At 45.1% G+C, this 19,990-nt stretch overlaps 1 protein-coding gene across 1 annotated transcript in view; it reads right to left on the bottom strand.

The window, feature by feature from the left end:
- The window catches only part of PLXNA4 (plexin A4), a 749,270-nt gene extending 729,574 nt beyond the window's left edge, over positions 1-19,696 (bottom strand). The window contains exon 1 of the mRNA XM_054988198.1: positions 19,624-19,696. The gene's annotated coding sequence lies outside the window, so the exon portion shown is untranslated. The remainder of the gene's footprint in view (positions 1-19,623) is intronic.
- Between the last annotated feature and the right edge of the window lie 294 nt (positions 19,697-19,990).

Raw genomic sequence — 19,990 nt, 5'->3', positions numbered from 1 at the left:
CCAAGCTCAGCTACACTATCTTCCTTAATCTCAGCTAAACATTCCCCCCCCCTTCCCCGTTTCTTTTTAATAATCCCTGATTACCATGGACAGAGCTTTCCTTTGGAAACCAACACAGAGAGAGAGAAACTCGGGCTTGAGACACGAACAAAGAGTGTTTTCTCACCGGAGCAAAGTCCATTTAACTTACAACCAGGTGGAAGCTTTGCTCAGAAAGAGATCGTGCCTGGATGGCCTTTTTCCAGCAGGCTTAGAGCAATAAACAGATCACTGCAAACACAAAAATTTGAAAAGCAAGCTTCAGCACGCTTGAATGTGCACTCCTTGGCTGAAAACCTCCAGGGCCTGTTTAATTCTAGACTAGCCAACCTCCTGCTACAGGCCAATGACTCACTGAGCTCGGGAGAGAGTTTCCATGCAGGATAAATCACACACAGAACGCGGAGACTGCAGGGCGATCGTTGCTGACTTTGCGTCGTCGTACCCACTTGGAAGCATTTGGCCAGTTTTGTCTGCTTAGGTCACTAACAGTGAAATCCTGAACAGAGTTACTCCTGCTTAAGACCACTGAAATCAATGGGCTTAGACCGGAGTAACCCTGCTTAGGATTTCACTGTTAGTGCGGGACTGCCCACTAAACAGGTAGGACGGGAAGCCGGGGCTTGGATCCATGTCTCCACCTGTAGTCCCTTTATTTACTAGAATATAAGAAGAGCCCGGCAGGATCAGGCCATTTCATCCAGCACCCCATTTCACACAGTAGCCAACTAGTTGCCCAGGAGGACCACGAACAGGCCAAGCCACCCAACCACGGCATTGCCTCCTACCACAGTGTTTCAGGAGTTTACCATTTTCAGACATTTATATGGAAATTTCCTTTACTCGCCACAGCAGCACGAAGCCATCCGAATCCCTTTTAAAGCCACCCGTGCTGGAGTCCATCATTGTCGCCACTGGCAGCAAACTCCCAGTTTAATGACACATTGAGCAAAGTGGTATCTCCTTGGACCTGTCCTGTACTTACAGGCTGATTGTTGTGAGGATAACAATAACACACTTTGTAAACTGCTCTGAGTGGGATGTTAAGTTGTCCTGAAGGGTGGTACATAAATCGATTATTGTCATTGTTGTAATTGTTACTACTGCTACTACTACGGGTGGGCACCATGGCACCCCTGGGCACCACATTAGGTAACCCTGTTGAAATGCACAGTTGACACAATGCAGTCTACAGTGGTGAGATGCCTCCAAAGTGGATAGACCAGAGGGCAGGGAAAAACCAGGGACAGAATCCAGGCCATAATGGGTAGGCTTCTGCAAGGCCCACATAAACTCAACTCCCAGCAAATCAAGCCCTTGGCTCATCTGCTTCAAATGGCAGCCACTCTCACGGATCTCAGACAGAGAAGGGTCTTCTTCCAAAACCTCTGCTTTTTGCAACATGTTAATTAGAAGCACCAGGGGTTGAACTTTGAAACTTGTGCAAGCAAAGGAGAAATTCTGCCTGATGTTCCTTTGAGCTGGAGGTTCACATGAATAATATTTCACCCGGATATTTAGCTTGTTTCAGAAATAAAATACATTTTTTCTTCTATAACTCACGAAACTGAATGCCTGGAAGGGGCTGTATGCAGGTAGGGCACCATGCCAAGAGTTTGTAGCAGGCTCCATTGCTCTGTATGGATGTGAAAGCTGGACAGTGAAGAAAGCTGACAGGAATGAAATTGATTCATTTGAAATGTGGTGCTGGAGGAGAGTTTTGTGGATACTTCAGATGGCCAAAAAGACAAATAAGTGGGCACTAGATCAAATCAAGCCTGAATTCTCCCTGGAAGTTAAAATGACAAAACTGAGACTATCATACTTTGGTCACATCATGAGAAGACAAGATTCTCTGGAAAAGTGAATAATTCCAGGGAAAGTGGAAGGCAGTAGGAAAAGAGGAAGACCTAAAATGAGATGGCTGGACTCAATAAAAGAAGCCACGTCCTCCAGTTTGCGGGATCTGAGCAAGTCTGTTAATGATAGGATGTTTTGGAGGTCTTTCATTCATAGGATCACCATAGGTTGGCGGCAACTTGACGGCACACAACACACACACACATACACACACACAAATGTACCAGCTTTCACATGGTGCTTGACTACTTGTTGACAGATCAGACGTGAGCTTCCCCGGTTCCAGTCTTTGCATGCAGGAGAACAAAGCAGAAAAATATTGAGTTGGCAGACTGAACCACTGCAGATACGGGAAGATCTCTTTGAATGGTCCTTATATAAATAATACCATGCCAAAAAAAAAAAAATTAGTGGGTTTAGGAGAAGTTCTGCTCCAACACACTTCCAGCCGTACTATTTTTCGATCATGAGATTTTGATATAGGGGGGGAAATGTTAAAGTGTGACCCATCCTTTGAAGTCTGAAATGGTACATTCCATTCTGCTACCTCCTACTGCATGCGTGACCTAGACTATGGTCAGGGCTAAATAATCGAGCGAAACTGAAAAAGCGCACTGCACCGTTATGAACATACGAGGCTACCTTATAGCAAGTTATGAACATACGAGGTTATGAACATACAAGGCTACCTTATAGCAAGTTATGAAGTTATGAAGTTATGAACAAGTTATGAAGTTATGAACATACGAGGCTACCTTATAGCAAGGCAGATCAGCAATCAACACAGGACTGATTACTCAGACTGGCTGCAGCTCTCTAGCAGAGAAAAATCTCCCCCAATATTTGATACGGGATGTGGTGTATTTATTGCATACGGTACAATGGAACAGTCCATTTCCCTCCCTCTGATATTTACGTGTGTTGGTTTAGTTTCACGGTGTGGAGTCCCTGCTTAGTAAGTTCAGTTTGTTAGCAGGAATTGTAGATTGCATGAGCTCCCATGTCCTGAAACCAGTTGCTCCCATCTCTGTATCTTCTTGCTAATAAACGGATGTTGCTTTGAAAGCACCCATCTCTGCTGAGTGAATCTAAGAGCATGAACCTGAGTGAGTACCCTATTCCTGACTTGCAAGGAAAGGGTACATTATACTGGAGAGCTGGCACTGCTGGGAATTAGATTTCATACCATCTATGTGTAAAACATGCATCAGTCACGAAGCTGTGGGACCTTTGAAGCAAAAAAGTAGAGTTGCAGATGTTTGTCCCTGATCCTCTGCCTCTGCTTTATATTGGGCCAAAACACTGACCCATCTACTCCTCAGGGCCATATCAACCCATGGCTGGGCCCCTAGGCTTTCAGGTATTTCGGGCCGCCTCTGGCACTTCAGTCTTTCATCCCACTACAGCTGACAGCCTGATCGTGGTACGGTAAGTGCTAGACCGTAGTACATAACCTCAGGGCTTTTTTTCAGGGGGAACGCAGGGGAACGGAGTTCCGGAAACTTCTGAAAATGGTCACATGGCTGGTGGCCCCGCCCCCTGATCTCCAGACAGAGGGGAGTTTAGATCGCCCTCTACGCCGTTGCACAGAGGGCAATCTAAACTCCCCTCTGTCTGGAGATCAGGGGACAGGGCCACCAGCCATGTGACCATTTTCTCCGAGGGCAACCCACTGAGTTCCACCACCTCTTTTCCCAGAAAAAAAGCCCTGTATAACCTTATATCCATTTTGAGGGTCTCCTGAAAAATTCTATTCACAATTTTTTAATATTTTTATCGTGCAAGTAGAACTCTTCAGGAAAGCACATTTTGGGGGTACAATTATTCAATATTGTAATATTTTGAAGTGAATAAAGTTTTTATTATTTATTAAAAATATATAATTTAGGAATAATTGTCTTAATATAAGAGACAATTTGTTTCACTTCAATAAGGAAGCAGTTAATTATCTTATTAATAGAGGTTATATAAGAGAATCAATTAATTGTAATTAGAGATGGGCATGAACCAAACTACGAACCAAAGTTTGTCACGAACTGGGCTGGTTTTGGGTTCGCGAACCACCGGTTTGTCAAAGCCCATTTCTGGCAAACCACGACAAACTGCTATGATTTTTAGAGCGGTTCGTATGGTTCATTTTTCGGTTCGTCACTGCAGACAATCTGGCAGCAATCAATCTGTAACCTAGGCATCAGGGTGGGGGAATGTGCTTTCTGCAGACCTGGAAATGACGAACCAATGAACCAAATGAACCAGTTTGCAAACCGGGCAAGTTCACGGCAGTTTGTGGTTCCTGAAATCGACAAACCGCAACAAAGCGCCATTTTCCCAGTTCGTGCCCACCTCTAATTGTAATTTATGCGGGGGTATGCCTCAGCAAAAAAAAAAAAAAATGACAGGCCCCTAATCCCTGTGGGGCCCCAAGGCTTCAGCCTAGTCAGCTTTATGAATAATATGACCCTGCTACTCCTCCCGGCAATTGCACTCTAGATTTTTTCCCAGCAGTTGCTGCCTGAAATTATTCGATTTAGAGTTTTTTCTATCCCACCTTTCTCCCTCCAAACGAAATGATTAATAGCAACCATCGTGCACCTGATTTGAGACATGGCCGAATCAATGGGTGAGGGGTTGACTGTCTCACATTGAAAAAGAGCTGAAAACCATGTCATCTTCAGAAAGAAGGTCAACCGTGCGGCATGCAGAAATCATCCCTTTGGGACTTCTGTGCTTCTGTCCCTCCCCTCCTTGGTCCCCCTGTATCCAACAGAGACCTTAAAAATAATAATAAAATTGCTATTATTCTCAGAAGAGGTCCAGAAGTCAGAAAAGAGAAACGACGTTAGTAAACTCTAATGGAATGCTTTGCACTTCTGTTGACAGAGGTCTCCCGCTGAGAAACAATTCCAGGCTTGGCAGTGGTAAGGGTGATTGACTGTAAGTGGCCTGCCGATAGCTGTAATAAGCCTGTGTGGGTGCCTCGAGTAAGTATGAGCTCACCCACTGTCTTGCTTCCTTCTACAGGCTAGCAGGGGGAGAATCTGGCTGCCTTGTCCCCTTGGATCACTGCTGCTAACCTGTGGTTATCTCCAATGTTAAAGAAGTCAATTCCTCCCCCCGCAACACAGACCATCACTTGAAGGACTAGTTTTCCTGCCAGGCTTAACAGCTTCCTTGTAATTTGCTTGCTGTTCAGATGGTGTCACCTACAGTTTAGGTCTTCACTGATGGATTTTAAATGATGCCGGTGGTATATTAGCTTTGCAAGACCTGAGCTGGCCAAGCAACACTCTTTGCAAGAATTCAGCTGCTCAGTAGGCATCAATAAAATTAAGCAACAAGAAAAAAATAGCGCTTGTAAATTTACTTTCCAGCCTTCAGATGGAACTGGGTTCAAGCATAAAAGCTTTTTTAAAAAAAACTTAGCATTTGCTTTCAAATTCCTTCCCAAGCTTGTTAAAATCGGAGTTTGATTTGCTGATGCCCCTAGGTTTTTTAGAACAGGACTATAGTGGTTCGTGTGTGGCAAAGAAACGGGAGGAACCTGGGATCAGCTTCCGACTCAGCCATGAAGCTCACTGAGTGAGCTGGGCCAGTTGCTATCTCTCGGACTAATCAACCTCGCAGGGTTCTTGTGCGCATAAAAAAAAGGAAAAGATAACCTTGTAGGTGGCACTCAGCTCCTTGGAGAAAGGGTGGGGTAAAAATATTATCAGCTTGGCAGATAATATTGGGGGAAACCTCTATTCTGCTCTTTTATAAACTTATTGACTGCGTTATTCAAGCATTGGCTTCTTTTTGGACCGGTTTGTTCCTTTTTAAAAAGAAATCTGTGGCATATATTTTATCTGCAGGACAAGCTTTTAACCAAAGTGACATCTCTTAAAATAAAGGATGTTTAGCAGCCGCAGACCCAGAACGCCTGCCAGAACGGCTTTCTCCCATATTGGATTTCTAGCAACCTCAGAGGCCCGATGAAGCTTTGCATGGAAAAGTGTTCCAGCTTAATCTTCACTGGGATATGCTACTTTGCCACGAGCGCGGAGATTTTACACGAGGTGCTAACATTAAAAAAAAAAACGTAACCCACCCAGCTGTCATCGGAATCGACTCATCTACTAAAGGATTTACCACGTGATTTTGCTGGCTGTGCAAATCAGCCCTTCCCTGTCGAAATAACGTTAAAATGTTTCCTCCACATTTGAAAACACGCAGCTGAATATATGAATATTTTGGGGCTGCCCAGAATCAGAATGTGCCAAAAGCAATGCGGCGAGCGGCAAAGTTGGCCTCGTCTGGCAGTTCTGCCGCTTGGACTGTTTGTTTGCGCAAACGGATATTTAAACAAGATGTTTTACAGTCCGCTTTTGCAAAGCTGCAGCTTGCAACGGCAATAAAATACATCTGGAGAGAGTATGGATAAAAAACTTTTTTATCCCTTCTCCTCAGACTTGCACGAAACACCCTCGCCAGGCATGATCCTGAGACTTCAATAGGAGCAACCAGGTGCAAAGGCGCTTCCTCAGAATCAGGCTTTGTTTGCACATACAGATGTCGCAGCACCGTCAACAGTTCCCCAGCAGACCCAACGACAGCAATGTAATTGCTTAGCCTCATTAGTGAATATTTATCATCACTTCAGAAGAAGGAACAGTTTGACTAGGTGGGGCAAATTAAACACCCCAAAAGGCAAGGCGTACCTTCCGTCTGCACCTGTTGAACAACCGCCATCACTGGGACTGCAGAAGAAAAACTTCTCTCCCATCACAGCTGACTGAGAGCCAAGCTACAAGTGACGTTTTTCACGTGGAGAACACTTGATCATTTTTGCAAGTTTTCCTGGGAAGTGAAGTCCGAGTGTCCTTCCCCTCTCTGTTAGAATCGCTGCCTGAAGAGCCAGAGAAAGCCGGCGGCAGCAGCAGCTTTTGCAAATCGTTCCTCCAGTCACAAGCCTGCGGGACAAGAGGGCTCCCAACGATAGTTTGGGGGCAGGCAGCTGCTACTTTCTCCCTGGGCTGAAGCTTCACTGACACGGCGGCTTTCTCAAGAGCAGCTCCCCAGGAGCAGGATGCCCAGGGAGAAAGTAGCAGCTGCCCACCCCCAAACAACATTTGTCCAGATCTCAGGGCTCTTATCCTAAATTGCTCAGGAGCTCTGTCACACGCCAAGACTATGGAGTGGTAGCCTTGCTCCATTTGTGGTCATGTTTCTGTATCAAAGATGGTGTTCCAGCTGACAAGGATTCCAAAATTCATACACTTTCATTCAAGTACCACTCCTATAAACCTCGGTTGCTGCTCCTAGAGAAGGCTGTACACTTCAACAGAATCGATCCATTGGCCCACAAAACTTAATTTGGGCATACTGCAGGGAAAGGAAGCCATATCGCCTGCCACCACAAATCTTGCCTCAGATTCCTAGCAGGCATTCTTATGTGTAACCAGAGCCTGCCAAAATCTGCCTTGAATTAGATCCCTGTTCTTATGGGTTTCTTTTTTCAAAATGTGTGTTCCTAACACAGCTCCCCACATCAAGAAACAGCCCGCTGGAGTCTCTGTCTAGAGCACCAGAGGTTTCTCTTCTACTCTGCCACACAGGGAGCCCAGACACGCGGTGAACACAAATGGGAACCTCAAGATCGGTTTTATCGGCCCATCTCTGGCAGGTAACCGATCAACTATTTTAGCTATTCTTCGCCTCAGGCAGAGAAGGAGGGAGGTGGTTCTGAGGCGCTACGCGAAAAAGGCATTTCTTCCAAAAAGAATCTGCTGCAACCTGCTTTGTTTTCATCAGGCGCTCTTCTGCTAGGAAAATGTATATTGTGTATGTGTTCTGATATAACAGCTATTGCATTGATGGAAAAATCAACAACTAGTTCTATTCAGGAAACCATTTTGAAAGGTTAAGAGTGCCACATTGGCAAGCACCACGTGGGGTTAGGGAGGTCTGTGTGACCACAGGAAACCCTTTGTTTATGGCCACAAGAAGCCTGCAGGATGACATTGGTCAGTCACTCCCTCCCAGTTCAACCTACCTCACAGGGCTGTTGTGAGGATAAAGTTAACAGAAGGCCACGTCTGCCACTCTGAGCTCCTGCCTGTAGGACAGGCAGAATAAAATATCAGCTAGATAGTTCATTATAATCCACCTTAAAACACATCTCTTCTCTATAATGCTTCTTTTCAATGTCTGTTTAGATCATAGATCCAGAGGAATTAGCCACGTTAGTCTGTAGTTGCAAAACAATAATAATAATAACAACATTCGATTTATATACCGCCTTTCAGGATGACTTAACACCCACTCAGAGTGGTTTACAAAGTATGTTACCATTATTCCCACAACAAAACACTCTGTGAGGTGGGTGGAGCTGAGAGAGCTCCAGAGAACTGTGACTAGCCCAAGGTCACCCAGCTGGCTTCAAGTGGAGGAGTGGGGAATCAAACCCGGCTCTCCAGATTAGAGTCCCACACTCTTAACCACTACACCAAACTGGCTCTTAACCACTACACCAAATAATAAAGAGTCCAGCGGCACCTTTAAGACTAACCAACTTTATTGTTGCACAAGCATTCGAGAACCACAGCTCTCTTCGTCAGATGCAAACTGACGAAGAGAGCTGTGGTTCTCAGAAGCTTGTGCGACAATAAAGTTGGTTAGTCTTAAAGGTGCTACTGGACTCTTTACTGTTTAGATCATCTGTTCACGAATCTATGCTACAGAAGCATGGTTAAGTGGTGGGGTTGTAAAACAGCACTTGATGAGCTCAGCTGCTGCCATGAGCTCAGCAGGTGGCCTTCAGTAAGTGATTGGGCTGCAAATAAGCACTCTGCTGGTTCGAATCCAACTACTGCCATGAGCTCAGCAGGTGTCCTTGGGTAAGTGGTTGGGCTGCAAATCAGCACTCTGCTGGTTCAAATCCCTCTACTGCCAGGAGCTCAGCAGATGGCCTTGGGCAAGCCACTCCTCTCAGCCCCAGCTCCCTAGCTGTATTGTGGGGAAAGACAGATTAGTGCCCCATTCAGAGGGGTGAACAAACTCAGTGTTATTTTTATCCTCACAATACGGTTGGAAAGATGGGGCTGAGAGAAACGGTTTACCCAAGGCCACTTACTGATCTCATGGTAGTAGTGGGATTCAAACCAGCTGAATGCTGATTTGCAGCCTAACCACTATGCTCTGATTAAAGACAAGTGGTCTACTAAGCTGCGGATATGGGCAGATACCCAACCACTGATGCCAGCCCTGTCCTTGGTTTTCAACATGCTAAAGCAAAAAGTCCATACCGCTCTCCTAGATTGATCTCATCTATGAAAAGCATAGCAAAACAATATGCAAAAATCTCGCTTTGTCCCTTGTTTTCTGTACACATACACGGCCTTCAAAAAAAAAATTAAAACCCCTTCTGGCACTGTTTATGCAATGAGTCATTATAGATCACTGTGTGGGCACAAGCTTCCTGGCAAAAAGCACCCCAGGCTACATGTTTTATATAGTCCCACCTGTTCTTGTCAAGAAAGCCCCACCTACACTACCTGTGTCACAGAGCATCTTTTTGCTGTGGAAGTCAAAGAAGTGAAGGGCCGTAGGCAAGCAGAGGCCACAGTGCACCGTTGAAAGGACAAAGAACTCCACAGATCATCAGAACTTCTAGAAGGGGCTCCCCAGTGTGACCCCAATGGCGTTAGAGCTTGGGGCAACACTGAAAAGACCCCATCACATGGGCAGGGCCAAATCCCATGAGATTTTCCTGTGAAATCAGTGTGCGTGCATACATGTGCATATGCGCACACACAGAACTATGCAGCACACGTTACTAAGCCAGCAGTAACCTACAAAGAGTGACAGGTATTCCTATTAGTAAAACTGGTCACCTGTTCAAATCAAAGGCACAGCTCCAATCTAGCAAGAAAACACCAGATACTGCATCTACAATGACCAATGATAATCTCATTGATTAAAGGTCAACCTAGTCCTCTTCTGGGGACTAGGTTTCACCAGAATAAAATCTGAAGCAGAAAGGATTTGGTTAACTAATAGATGAGTGGGACCTGACAGTTAATATTTTCACATGCTAGGGATCTAAATACCTGCCAACACTTCATATATGAAAATAGAGACCCACACGACATGCCTTATTTTCTTACCAAATACCACAATCTAGGTCTCTTTTAGGCAATGCTGTAGGTTCTACTCTGGCATACTTTATAGCCCCTTCTGCACCAGGGACATAATTCCTCACTATTCCTGGAGTCAAAAGGCATGGAATCGGCTTGTATGTGGCCATTCGTACTTCTCAAATGGCCCCATTGGGGGGGGGGCATATTTGGGCAGCTCCATTCCGGCTGGTTTTCAGGTTGAGAACTGGGCAGGGGGGAGGGGCTGGTCAATGACAACCTGTCTACCATCAACAAGGAGTTTTAAAAACTTTCTATTCTGGATACCTGTGAATGGAAATGGGGTGAAATTGACCAGCCTCCTCTACTTAGCCAGGAGGTGAAATTGACAAAAGTCCATCAATTTCAGTGGTACAGTCTCTCTGCAAAAAGAATGAAAAGGGGACTTTCCCCTCCCGGTTTTCAGACCAGCAATTCATAGATCCTGTGCTGGATTTAACATTTAAAAAGAGAGAAAGGGGAAAAAAGGATAGGAGGGGAGACAGAAAGGAGGAAAGAGGGATTGGCTGGACAGACAAGAGTAGCCTGGAGTGGGTTGGCAGGGGATGGGACAGGGGGGAAGAGGGGGGAACACCCAAGAACGGAATAAAGGGTGTGCATGGGGAAACAGCAGACCACAAAGTGGATTTTTTTTTAAAGTCATGGTATAAGCATTCCCAGGAAAGCCACGGAAAAGCCACACAGTGGACAGAGTGACTACTCATGCGGCAAACCTGGTGCAAGAAAAAAATGTTGTAGTATGGGAACTGAGCCTGCAAAATAGACCCATGCAGATTCGGTTTATGTTGTACTCACTGATTTTGCACTCATTTCAAGGTAATGTGGTGCTTGCTTGCTCTTACACGAAAAACACAATACGGTATCACAATTCAGAGTATAATTTCAGCATCTGTAGCACATGCAATCTGCCTAGTACATTTTTAATCCGATCTTTCTTCCAAAAGCAATGAGTGGCATGCCTGCCTCTCCCTCTTTTTATCTTCACAACTTTGTGACATTATACTGAGTGTGACCTGCCCAAGTTTATCCAGCCAGCTTCACTTGAACCCAGAACTCAGTCCAACACCCTAACCACTACACCACACTGGAGTGCAGTGCATGGCGCATTAGTCTTCATGCACATGGATTTATACGTATGTGCATTAGAAACAAGTTGCACCCAACACCAACTCTACTAGAAATGTAACTTCTGGGTAACCTGGATGAGAGAGTGTAACTCTGAAGAAGGACCAACAACTTCAGCACTCGAAGTGAACAATGTTTTAATAATTCATCCCCAGAAGGCAAAAACAGGAACACATAAGGACAGTGACTGATCAGAGACTTAAAAGGTTCAAAACACAGGATATATCCCTGATACATAGGGGCAGTGGTAGATATATAAAACTGGCATTGGCAACATGTTGCCAAAAACCTTTGAGAGAGGGAGGAAGAGAACCACAACTAAGCACTCCCAATATAAGTTTCAACTGAATTGTACAGTGCCTGTAGCCATACAAGATGCAGCCTGTTTGTTTCAAGGCTGTTTTTGCCAAAAAGTTCACAGGGAAATGCTTTTGAAGATGGTTACAAACAACGCTTCTCTCTAACCCACTCCCAGTAAAGATTCAGACAGAAAACAAGTTCACAAACACCAACGGCATGCGTTTCACTCAACAGCTTTCTGGTCCTAGCAAAGAAGTCTTTATCAATGCGTACTAGGTAAACTAATAGACGAGATATCCCCGACGGTTATTATTTTCACAGACCAGAGATCTGAATACTCACCAACATTTCATAGATGAAAATAGAGACCCACGTGGCATGCCCTATTTTCATAGCATATTTCACTACGCAGGTCTCCTAGAGGCAACGCTGTCAGTTCAACAACAGACCATTGGTCCCCGTTGACCAACATCCTGTTTCCAACAGCTGACAAACAGATGCCCCTGAAAGACCTACAAGTAGAGACTGGAGACCAAAGTTGCTCATGTTGTACTCCAGACATGGAGGTTTTATTTTCTTATCGTGGCTGGCAGCCATTGACAAATCTGTCCTTCATGAATCTGCCTAACCTTCTTTTAAAGCCAACGGAACTAGTAGCTATTGCTACATCCACGAGTTAATTACTCTTTGAGCAAATACGCTCTTCCTAATCTAGACAGGGAAGTGAGAGGGATTCACTGACAAAGAAGAGGAAGCAGTTGAGAGACTTCTCAGGTTCTCAGATCATAAATCCAGAGGACGTAGCCATGTTAGTCTGTAGTTGCAAAACAGTATAGAATCCAGTAGCACCTTTAAGATGAACCAACTTTATTATAGCATTAAGCTTTTGAGAACCACAGCTCTCTTCGTCAAATGCATCTGACGAAGAGAGCTGTGGTTCTCGAAAGCTTATGCTATAATAAAGTTGGTTCGTCTTAAAGGTGCTACTGGATTCTTTACTATTGCAGATCAAAAAGACTGTCAAAAGTCCACAGTATTGAGATCAGTAGCATGTTCCTTGACCACAAAATAGTTTGAGAAAAGGGAGGCTGAACCATAACCTAAGAAGAACTCTGCTAGATCAGACGAAGGAGGTTCTTCTGGTCTTCCATTCCTGTGCCCATAGTGGCCAATCAGAGGCATTTACAGAGTCCTGAAGCAGGCCATGATGGTTAAAATCCCTCCCATTTTTTTATATCCTGCAGCACCTGGTATTCAAAGGTAGAGTGCTGCAACATATGGAGGATCAGACCAAACCGATCGAGGTCTACAAAGAGCTACAGGCTAAACAGAACTTTCATGGGCAAACGGTGAATCGATTGGCTGAATCTACTGTCCACCACTCTCATTGAGTGAGAGTTATAATATTAAAAACTAGCTTGATACTCATATGCTTTGCTATGGTATTTAACTCCTTTAAATCCAGTTATAATACTTATAGGTGTGTGTGTGTGTGTGTGTGTGTGTGTGTGTGTGTGTGTGTGTGTGTGTTGATTTTGTAGTATAATAGCATAGTACCCGAGCTTCACAAAAGTGTTCGAATAAAACGAACCGTGTTGATGCCGAAAACCAATGAAGTAAATTTCAAAATGTAACATTTATTGAAGAGATCTCAAAAGAAAAAGATTGTACTGCAATAAGTAAAGTGAAACATACATACAACTTTTTTTTCTACTGAAGGACTTCTTTGTAGATCTCATTGGTGGTGTCCCCCCTAGGTGCTAGGATCACCAGGCTGCTGGCTGAACTCAGTCTGGAGCAGGCCACATAAAACTGCCCATGTGCGAAGCAGTCCTCCCTCAATTCAAACAATGTACAGATTTCTTTCCTGCATCTCTAAGTTTCTTCCTCCTTTTAGCGTCAGTATCTGGCACCATGTCTGCCAGAAGGTTTCTGGGGGCAGTAAGTGGTGATGACTGCAAGAGGTGTGAGGTGAAGCTGTACTGAGGGAGGACTGGTGTGGTGGGCACTTCGGCAGGTTCATGAGAGGCTCGCATCGAAATGGCTCTAGAAAGTCCATGCACCATCTCCCCATGAACATTTAAAAACTCAGTTGCCATACTGACTTTTATATAAAATTCCTATTCAGGCATTTTGTACCATCTTTCTTCAAATGTCTGCAGTTTCCTTTACTTGATTTTTACCTCAGAACACAGAGTTCCACAGCTGACCAATAAGAGAGAGGGGGGTGCAAGCAGGCAGGCACCTGCCAGCCACGCAGGAAAGCCAGGCCCCACAGGGAGACTGGCAACCCTGAGGGGAAGACTGGGAGGGGCATTTTACCTCAGGAAACATTCAATTACTTCCAATAGCAACTGCAGACTGTCTAGAATGTTGGGGGTGAGGACCAATCAGGCCGCACAGGCAAATGACCCCTGTGTTCCAACTGTCTCGAGGGGAGGGTGAGGTGTGGAATGTTGTGAGTCCCAATCAGCCCACATATGCAAATGACCTTGAAAGGCTGGCCCAATCAGGGAAGAGTGGCTGAGCTGGCGGGGGGGGGGGCGCAAGCAGGCAGCAGCCTGCCAGCTACACAGGGAAGCTGTCTCCCTTTGGGAAAACACATTTTACCCCTTTTTATCCCCTTGGGGGCGAAATTCTTAAAATCCCTTCTTAGTGGGTGTTTACATCATGAAAGGAATTTCATGTTTCTAGGTCCAGGGGTTTGGGTTGGGTGTTGATGAGTCAGTCAGAACACTTGTCTTTATATATATAGAAGAGGGAGGGAAATCTCTCTATCCACTTTCCGCACACTCTGGAATTCCACAAACCTTCCATCATGTTCTTGCTTAGGGCCTGTTTGGTTTAGAAGGGGGAAACTTTGGTGCGTCCTCAGATATGCCGAATCCTTGCAAGGGCTATTATTTTGAGTATCTGTTGCATAATTCAAGAGGATCCATAGCTCGGTGACAATACTCTGGTCCCAGATTCAGTCTCTGGCAGATGCTGAGAAAGACTTTCCCTGCCCGACAACTCAGAGAGCCACTGTCCACAGACACAATTGTGAGTTAGAAAGACCAAACGGCCGACTTCGTAAGGCACCTACATAGGAGACTGCTCTTCAGAGAAGGTCTGTAGCTTCTAAGTACAGCCTCTGTTTTGCATTCAGAAAGTCCCAGGTTCGATTTCAGATAGGAAGTATTGGGAAAGGTTTCTTTTCTGACTGAGATACTAGAGAGTGACGGAAACCAGTGAGATACAGAATGTAGACTAGGATGTGGGAGGGTCAAATCTCCGAATTGCCCTGGGAGCTGGACAGTGACCTTGGCCCGATCACACATATTCATGCCTAACCTACCTAACAGGATTGTTGTGAGGATAAAACAGATGAAGGGAGAAGGTTATAAGTCATTCTGGGACTCTATCGGGGAGAAAAGCGGAGTATAATTGAAGCTAGGGTTGCCAGATCCTGGTGGGAGGGTGGGGAATCCAGCACTTATCCTTGCAGATTCCTCGTGCACGCACTCTGAGTGTGCATGCTCCCGGTATGGTGTGATGATGTCACTTCCGGGAGTGACATCACCACACACCGCAGCAGGCATGCTCCTGCCCTTCACTGGGGCCAATTTCTTGCTTCCGGGGCCCGTTCCTCAGGGACTTTTCCTCCCATCGGCCAGGTGAGTGGGGGGGGGCAGAGGCTGAGAATGGGGGATCTTCCGCCCCCACCAAGGGGACTGGCAGCCCTGAAGCAAATAAAATAAATAAAAGGCTGGGCTAAATGGAAGTGAAGGCCTGACTTAGCACAAGACAAATACATACGATTTTATAGGTTTGTTCCCCACTAAATCTGCAAAAGAGATTATTTGAAACATATGCAGATTAACCGAGGCCCTCAAGGGCTTCACACATATTTATAGGAGGTTCTCACTGCCAAACACAGTTGCCGCCTCGGGCTTGGTTCCCACAAACAACTAAAAGAAGTTAGAAACATGTGTCTGAGCTTTGGGACATTTATGTCACAATGCTCCTCCATCAACACAAATATTCCTGCCCAAAGAAAACTAGCATGTCAGGGGGAGGGAATCTAAATATCTCTGCCTATAGAAAACTAGCATGTCAGGGGGAGAGAATCTAAATATCCCTGCCCATAGAAAACTAGCATCTCAGGGGGAGAGAATCTAAATATCCCTGCCGATAGAAAACTAGCATGTCAGGAGGAGAGAATCTAGATTCATTTTCTCTCAGACTCTCTACATGCAGGAGCTTCTTTTAACAGAGAGCAAGATTTGAGTCCAGTAGCACCTTAAAGGCAAACTAGATTTCCAGGGTATAACCTTTCGAGAGTCCAAGTTCTCGTCGTCAGATTCGTCTTCTACTGAAAGAGAATTGGATTATTTAAGCCGCACATCTTTGGCCTGAAGTAGTATAGTTCAGACAACAGTTTACATTTTCCCTTCCTGTCGGCATCACAGTTGGGTTTGAGCTTAGATTGTGAGATTTATCACTGGCTGCCAGTCTAGCTGAAACACTCAAATTAGACAAATTTATACACCAACAATAAAATATGTTGTTATGTTACCCTATAAACAGCTGTCTATAAAAGGAACGTTCATCCATAATTACACACGCCATTCCAAACATCCGGGGCTTTTGACTGACAGACGCTCGCTACAATTCAAATTTCATCAGAAACACAAGTATAAGCTTCCTCTGTTTTTTGCACTTACAACAACCCTGTGAGGTAAGCTAGGCTGAGAGACAGTGACTGGTCCAAGGTCACTCAATGAGCTTCAAGGCAGCATGGGTTTGAGAATGCTAGGCCAACACTCTTAACCCCAAAAACATCGGGTCTCTTTAAGAACGCGCTTACTTAATTTGGTAGTTCATGCAAAAATCTCTCACATTCCCAAAATACTCAAAGCAGCATATAGCCAGTCTCAACAGACAATAAAGCTAGGAATGCCAGTCTCCCGCTGGGGGCGTGGTTTGCCACCCCTAGCCCTTGCCCCACGCCACCACTTGGCTGGCTAGCAGAGGAAGGAACGGGGGACTTTGTTGGTCACTTCAGGCTCCTCCAACATCATGACATCACCCACAATGCAGTGACATCACTTTCGGTATGCCTGGAAGGGCCATTATCACATCACCTGATAAGGTTGCCAGCTCCAGGTTGGAAAATTCCTGGAGATTGGTGAGGTGGAGCTTAGAGAGGGCAGAGTTTAGGGGAGAGGCTCAGAGGGTTATAATGCCATAGAGTCCACCCTCCAAAGCAGCCATTTTCTCCAGGCAAACTGATCTCTATGGCCTGGAGGTCAGTTGTAATTCTGGGAGATCTCCAGCCACTACCTGGAGGATGCTGCAAAAAGTTACATTAGTCGTGAAAACCTAACGAAATAAAGATTTAGAAAAATTACAAAATCATTCTTACTGTTCTTTCATAATTCAAATTGCCATTCAATACATATTAGTACACACAGTCTTCATATACAGACCTATACATAAAGTGCTAGTGCAAAACAATGATGGTATCACCTATGAACATTTAATACTTCTAAAGTCCATCAATTTTCTTAGAGTTTACTCAAAAAGTTCATAGGGTCAAAATTCAAGTATAGGTTTGAATACATGCAGGTTGGATTAGACCATCTGACAGGCAGACTGGTTCATGGGGGGCGGGGGCGGTCCCGTTTCTGAGTCTTTTTCAAAGATGGTTATCTCACCAACATAATTTTCAGTATTCAAAAGCTCCCATTCAAACTTCACTAAGGCAAACGTCAGATGCTCCTCCTGAGGAAGGCTGCGTGTCCTTTCGTTAGGATTTCACGACTAATGTAACTTTTTGCTATCTGCTTTCGTGATCCTCCACTTTTTGCTACCTCCTGGAGGATGACAATCCTACGTCCTGGTATTTGGGCCAAAGCCATAGAGTTTTCCCCAAATACCAGAGCAGTTCCTGTGTGGCGGTGACATGATGACATCACAACCAGAAGTGATGTCATCATGTTTCTCGCATGCACGTGCAGGTGAGTCTACCCAGTTGCTGAGGCAACATGACAACCCTGAAAAACACACACAATGCATAAATAACACTACACTATCACAAATATTGAGCCTCAACACTGAGCCATAATAAAATCCTAAAGATTGAAGCACCGCATTTATGCTCTAGTTGGGGTTTGGGGTGGGAGGGTTGGTGAATTACTGTTTTTAATGGCTTGTTAATTTTAATAATTTGGGATCTTTTAAGGATTTTATCATGTTTTACTTTGTGACCTGCCTCAAGCATAGCTCTGAAGAAGAGGCATGTACCTTTTCTAAATAGTCATCCGTTGACTTTGGTGAACTTGGGACAAAATTTTGCTTAGGATTGCAATAAAAAACGATGCAAAGCCACAACAGCATCAGATATCATTAAAAGCCCCAGAGGACAGCACAAACTTGCAAGTTTGGAGTTCTAGACCTCTTCTAGTAAGTTTTTCCATTCATGAGCCACAACAGAAAGACATGAGTCTGAACAGTTGTATGGACCAGTTGAATTAAAGGAACTCTCAACATGGCTTTCCAAAAGGATTCGCTTATATAAGCTCACCTTGATTCTCAGACGAAAAGTTTAACTTAGAGCCAAGCTACAAGTGACGCCTGACACAGGATGGACACTTGTCAGCTTCCCTCAAGTTTTGATGGGAAATGTAGGCGTCCTGGTCTTGCAGCTTGGCTCTCCATTTAATTGAAGTTTACAGAGTGGCAGTCTATGGGAGGGAGAACATGCGGTTGGGAAAGGATTGCAGGCGTTGGGCTCTCGCCGGGCGCCCCCCTTTCCCCTCTGCTGGGTGTGTATGTGTGGGTTTCTGTAAACTTCAATTAAATGGAGAGCCAAGCTGCAAGACCAGGACGCCTACATTTCCCATCAAAACTTGAGGGAAGCTGACAAGTGTCCAACCTGTGTCAGGCGTCACTTGTAGCTTGGCTCTTAGTAAAGTCACACAGTGCCCAGTACTAAGTTAGACCTGTCGTCTATCTAGATGAGGACTAGCTACTTTGGCAGGCACACAGGGGTCTTTCTCATCACCTCCTCCTGCGGCCTTTTAGCTGGAGATGCCTTCTTGCATGCCATACAGACACTCTATCCCCAAGCCATGCCTTCTCCCCAAATGGTCTTGAACATTGTCACTCATAGAACACAATTTAGACTAGAAACCGGCTACTTATCACTAGATGCCAAAATTCAGATCCTAACTTTCCCAGACTATAAAGCTGAGATTCAATCAAGTTTCCAAACTCATAGTTTGCAATTTCGATGCCGCTTTTCCATCCTTGCCTAATCTTTGTGCGTGGAAGAAAAGTATTTGCCTAGGACAAAAGATGGTGGACATAGGTCTCCGAGTGTGCAAGCACAGACACATGCACCCACTGGGGGAATATTGTGCAATGCCAGGGGATGAACTATGCTTCCATCACAGAAGGTGCTCTGTGTGAGCTTTCCATGCTACAGAAAGTCAGGCTGTGATGTCCTAAAACAGTCTGGTCAATAGGGTTGCCAACTCCAGGTTGGGAAATTTATAGTGATTTGGGGTGGAGCTTGAGAACAGTGGAATTTAGGGCAGGGATGTAATGTCATATAGTCCGCCCTCCAAAGCAGCCACTTTCTCCAGGCAAACTGATCTCTGGAGTTCATTTGTACTTCCAGGAGATCTCCAGGTCCCATCTGGAGGTTGGCAACCCTACATGTCAAAATAAGGCACCGGGAGGGCTTTTCAAGCCTTTGGGGTGTGCTATGCTGCACCCCTGGCACAAATGATTAAACCATCCTGCTGAGGAGGAAACTGATATTCCGAGAAAGGCTAAGGGGGTTGACCTCGGCAAGGGTTAAACGCCAAGCCACAATCAGCCCTGCCCTTATAGTCTTCAAATCGGCACTGCGGGTGTCAAAGCATGAAAGGTTTGACTGCTGCGCATTCAGGTGGAGCGTCCATTTAAGTCTGACCAAAAATGACAGCAAGCCACCCAATTTCCTACTTTACCAGAAGCAGCAGTGGGATCAAAACAGCAACTATCCATTAGCACCTGAGGTGTGCCAGGTTTCAGGTCATTCATTAATGCACAGAGGGAGGAAAGAAGCTCTTCAAATGACTTCACTTACTCCTACCAAAAAAGATCAAACGGTCACCGTCCAGACCAGTAGCAGACGAGGAAGGAGACAGGCTGGGATGAATTCTCTGGTTGACCCAATTCCAGAGGCTGTATGCAGCCAAGAAAAAAAGAGAAAAAAATTGTTTGAGAGTCACTTAGGGACTGTGCCTTCTTGGTACTTCCAGGTTCCTGCTTTTCTCCGAGAAATTATGCAAACAAAAATAAGCCCTATCGTTGTCGTGTGGTTTCCGAGCAGATTCTCTCCAGACACACATCTGGATAAGGAGAGCTCAGACGACGACACCATTATTGGCAAAAAAAAGAGTAAAGATGGGCTTTGACGTGCATCATCTTGGGGGGGGGGATGCATTCCCTCCTCTACC

The sequence above is a fragment of the Eublepharis macularius genome, chromosome 9, assembly GCF_028583425.1.
Source record: "Eublepharis macularius isolate TG4126 chromosome 9, MPM_Emac_v1.0, whole genome shotgun sequence".
Classification (NCBI taxonomy): domain Eukaryota; kingdom Metazoa; phylum Chordata; class Lepidosauria; order Squamata; family Eublepharidae; genus Eublepharis; species Eublepharis macularius.
The sequence above is the reverse complement of the archived record's forward strand: the minus strand, read 5'-3'. Positions and strand labels throughout refer to the sequence as shown.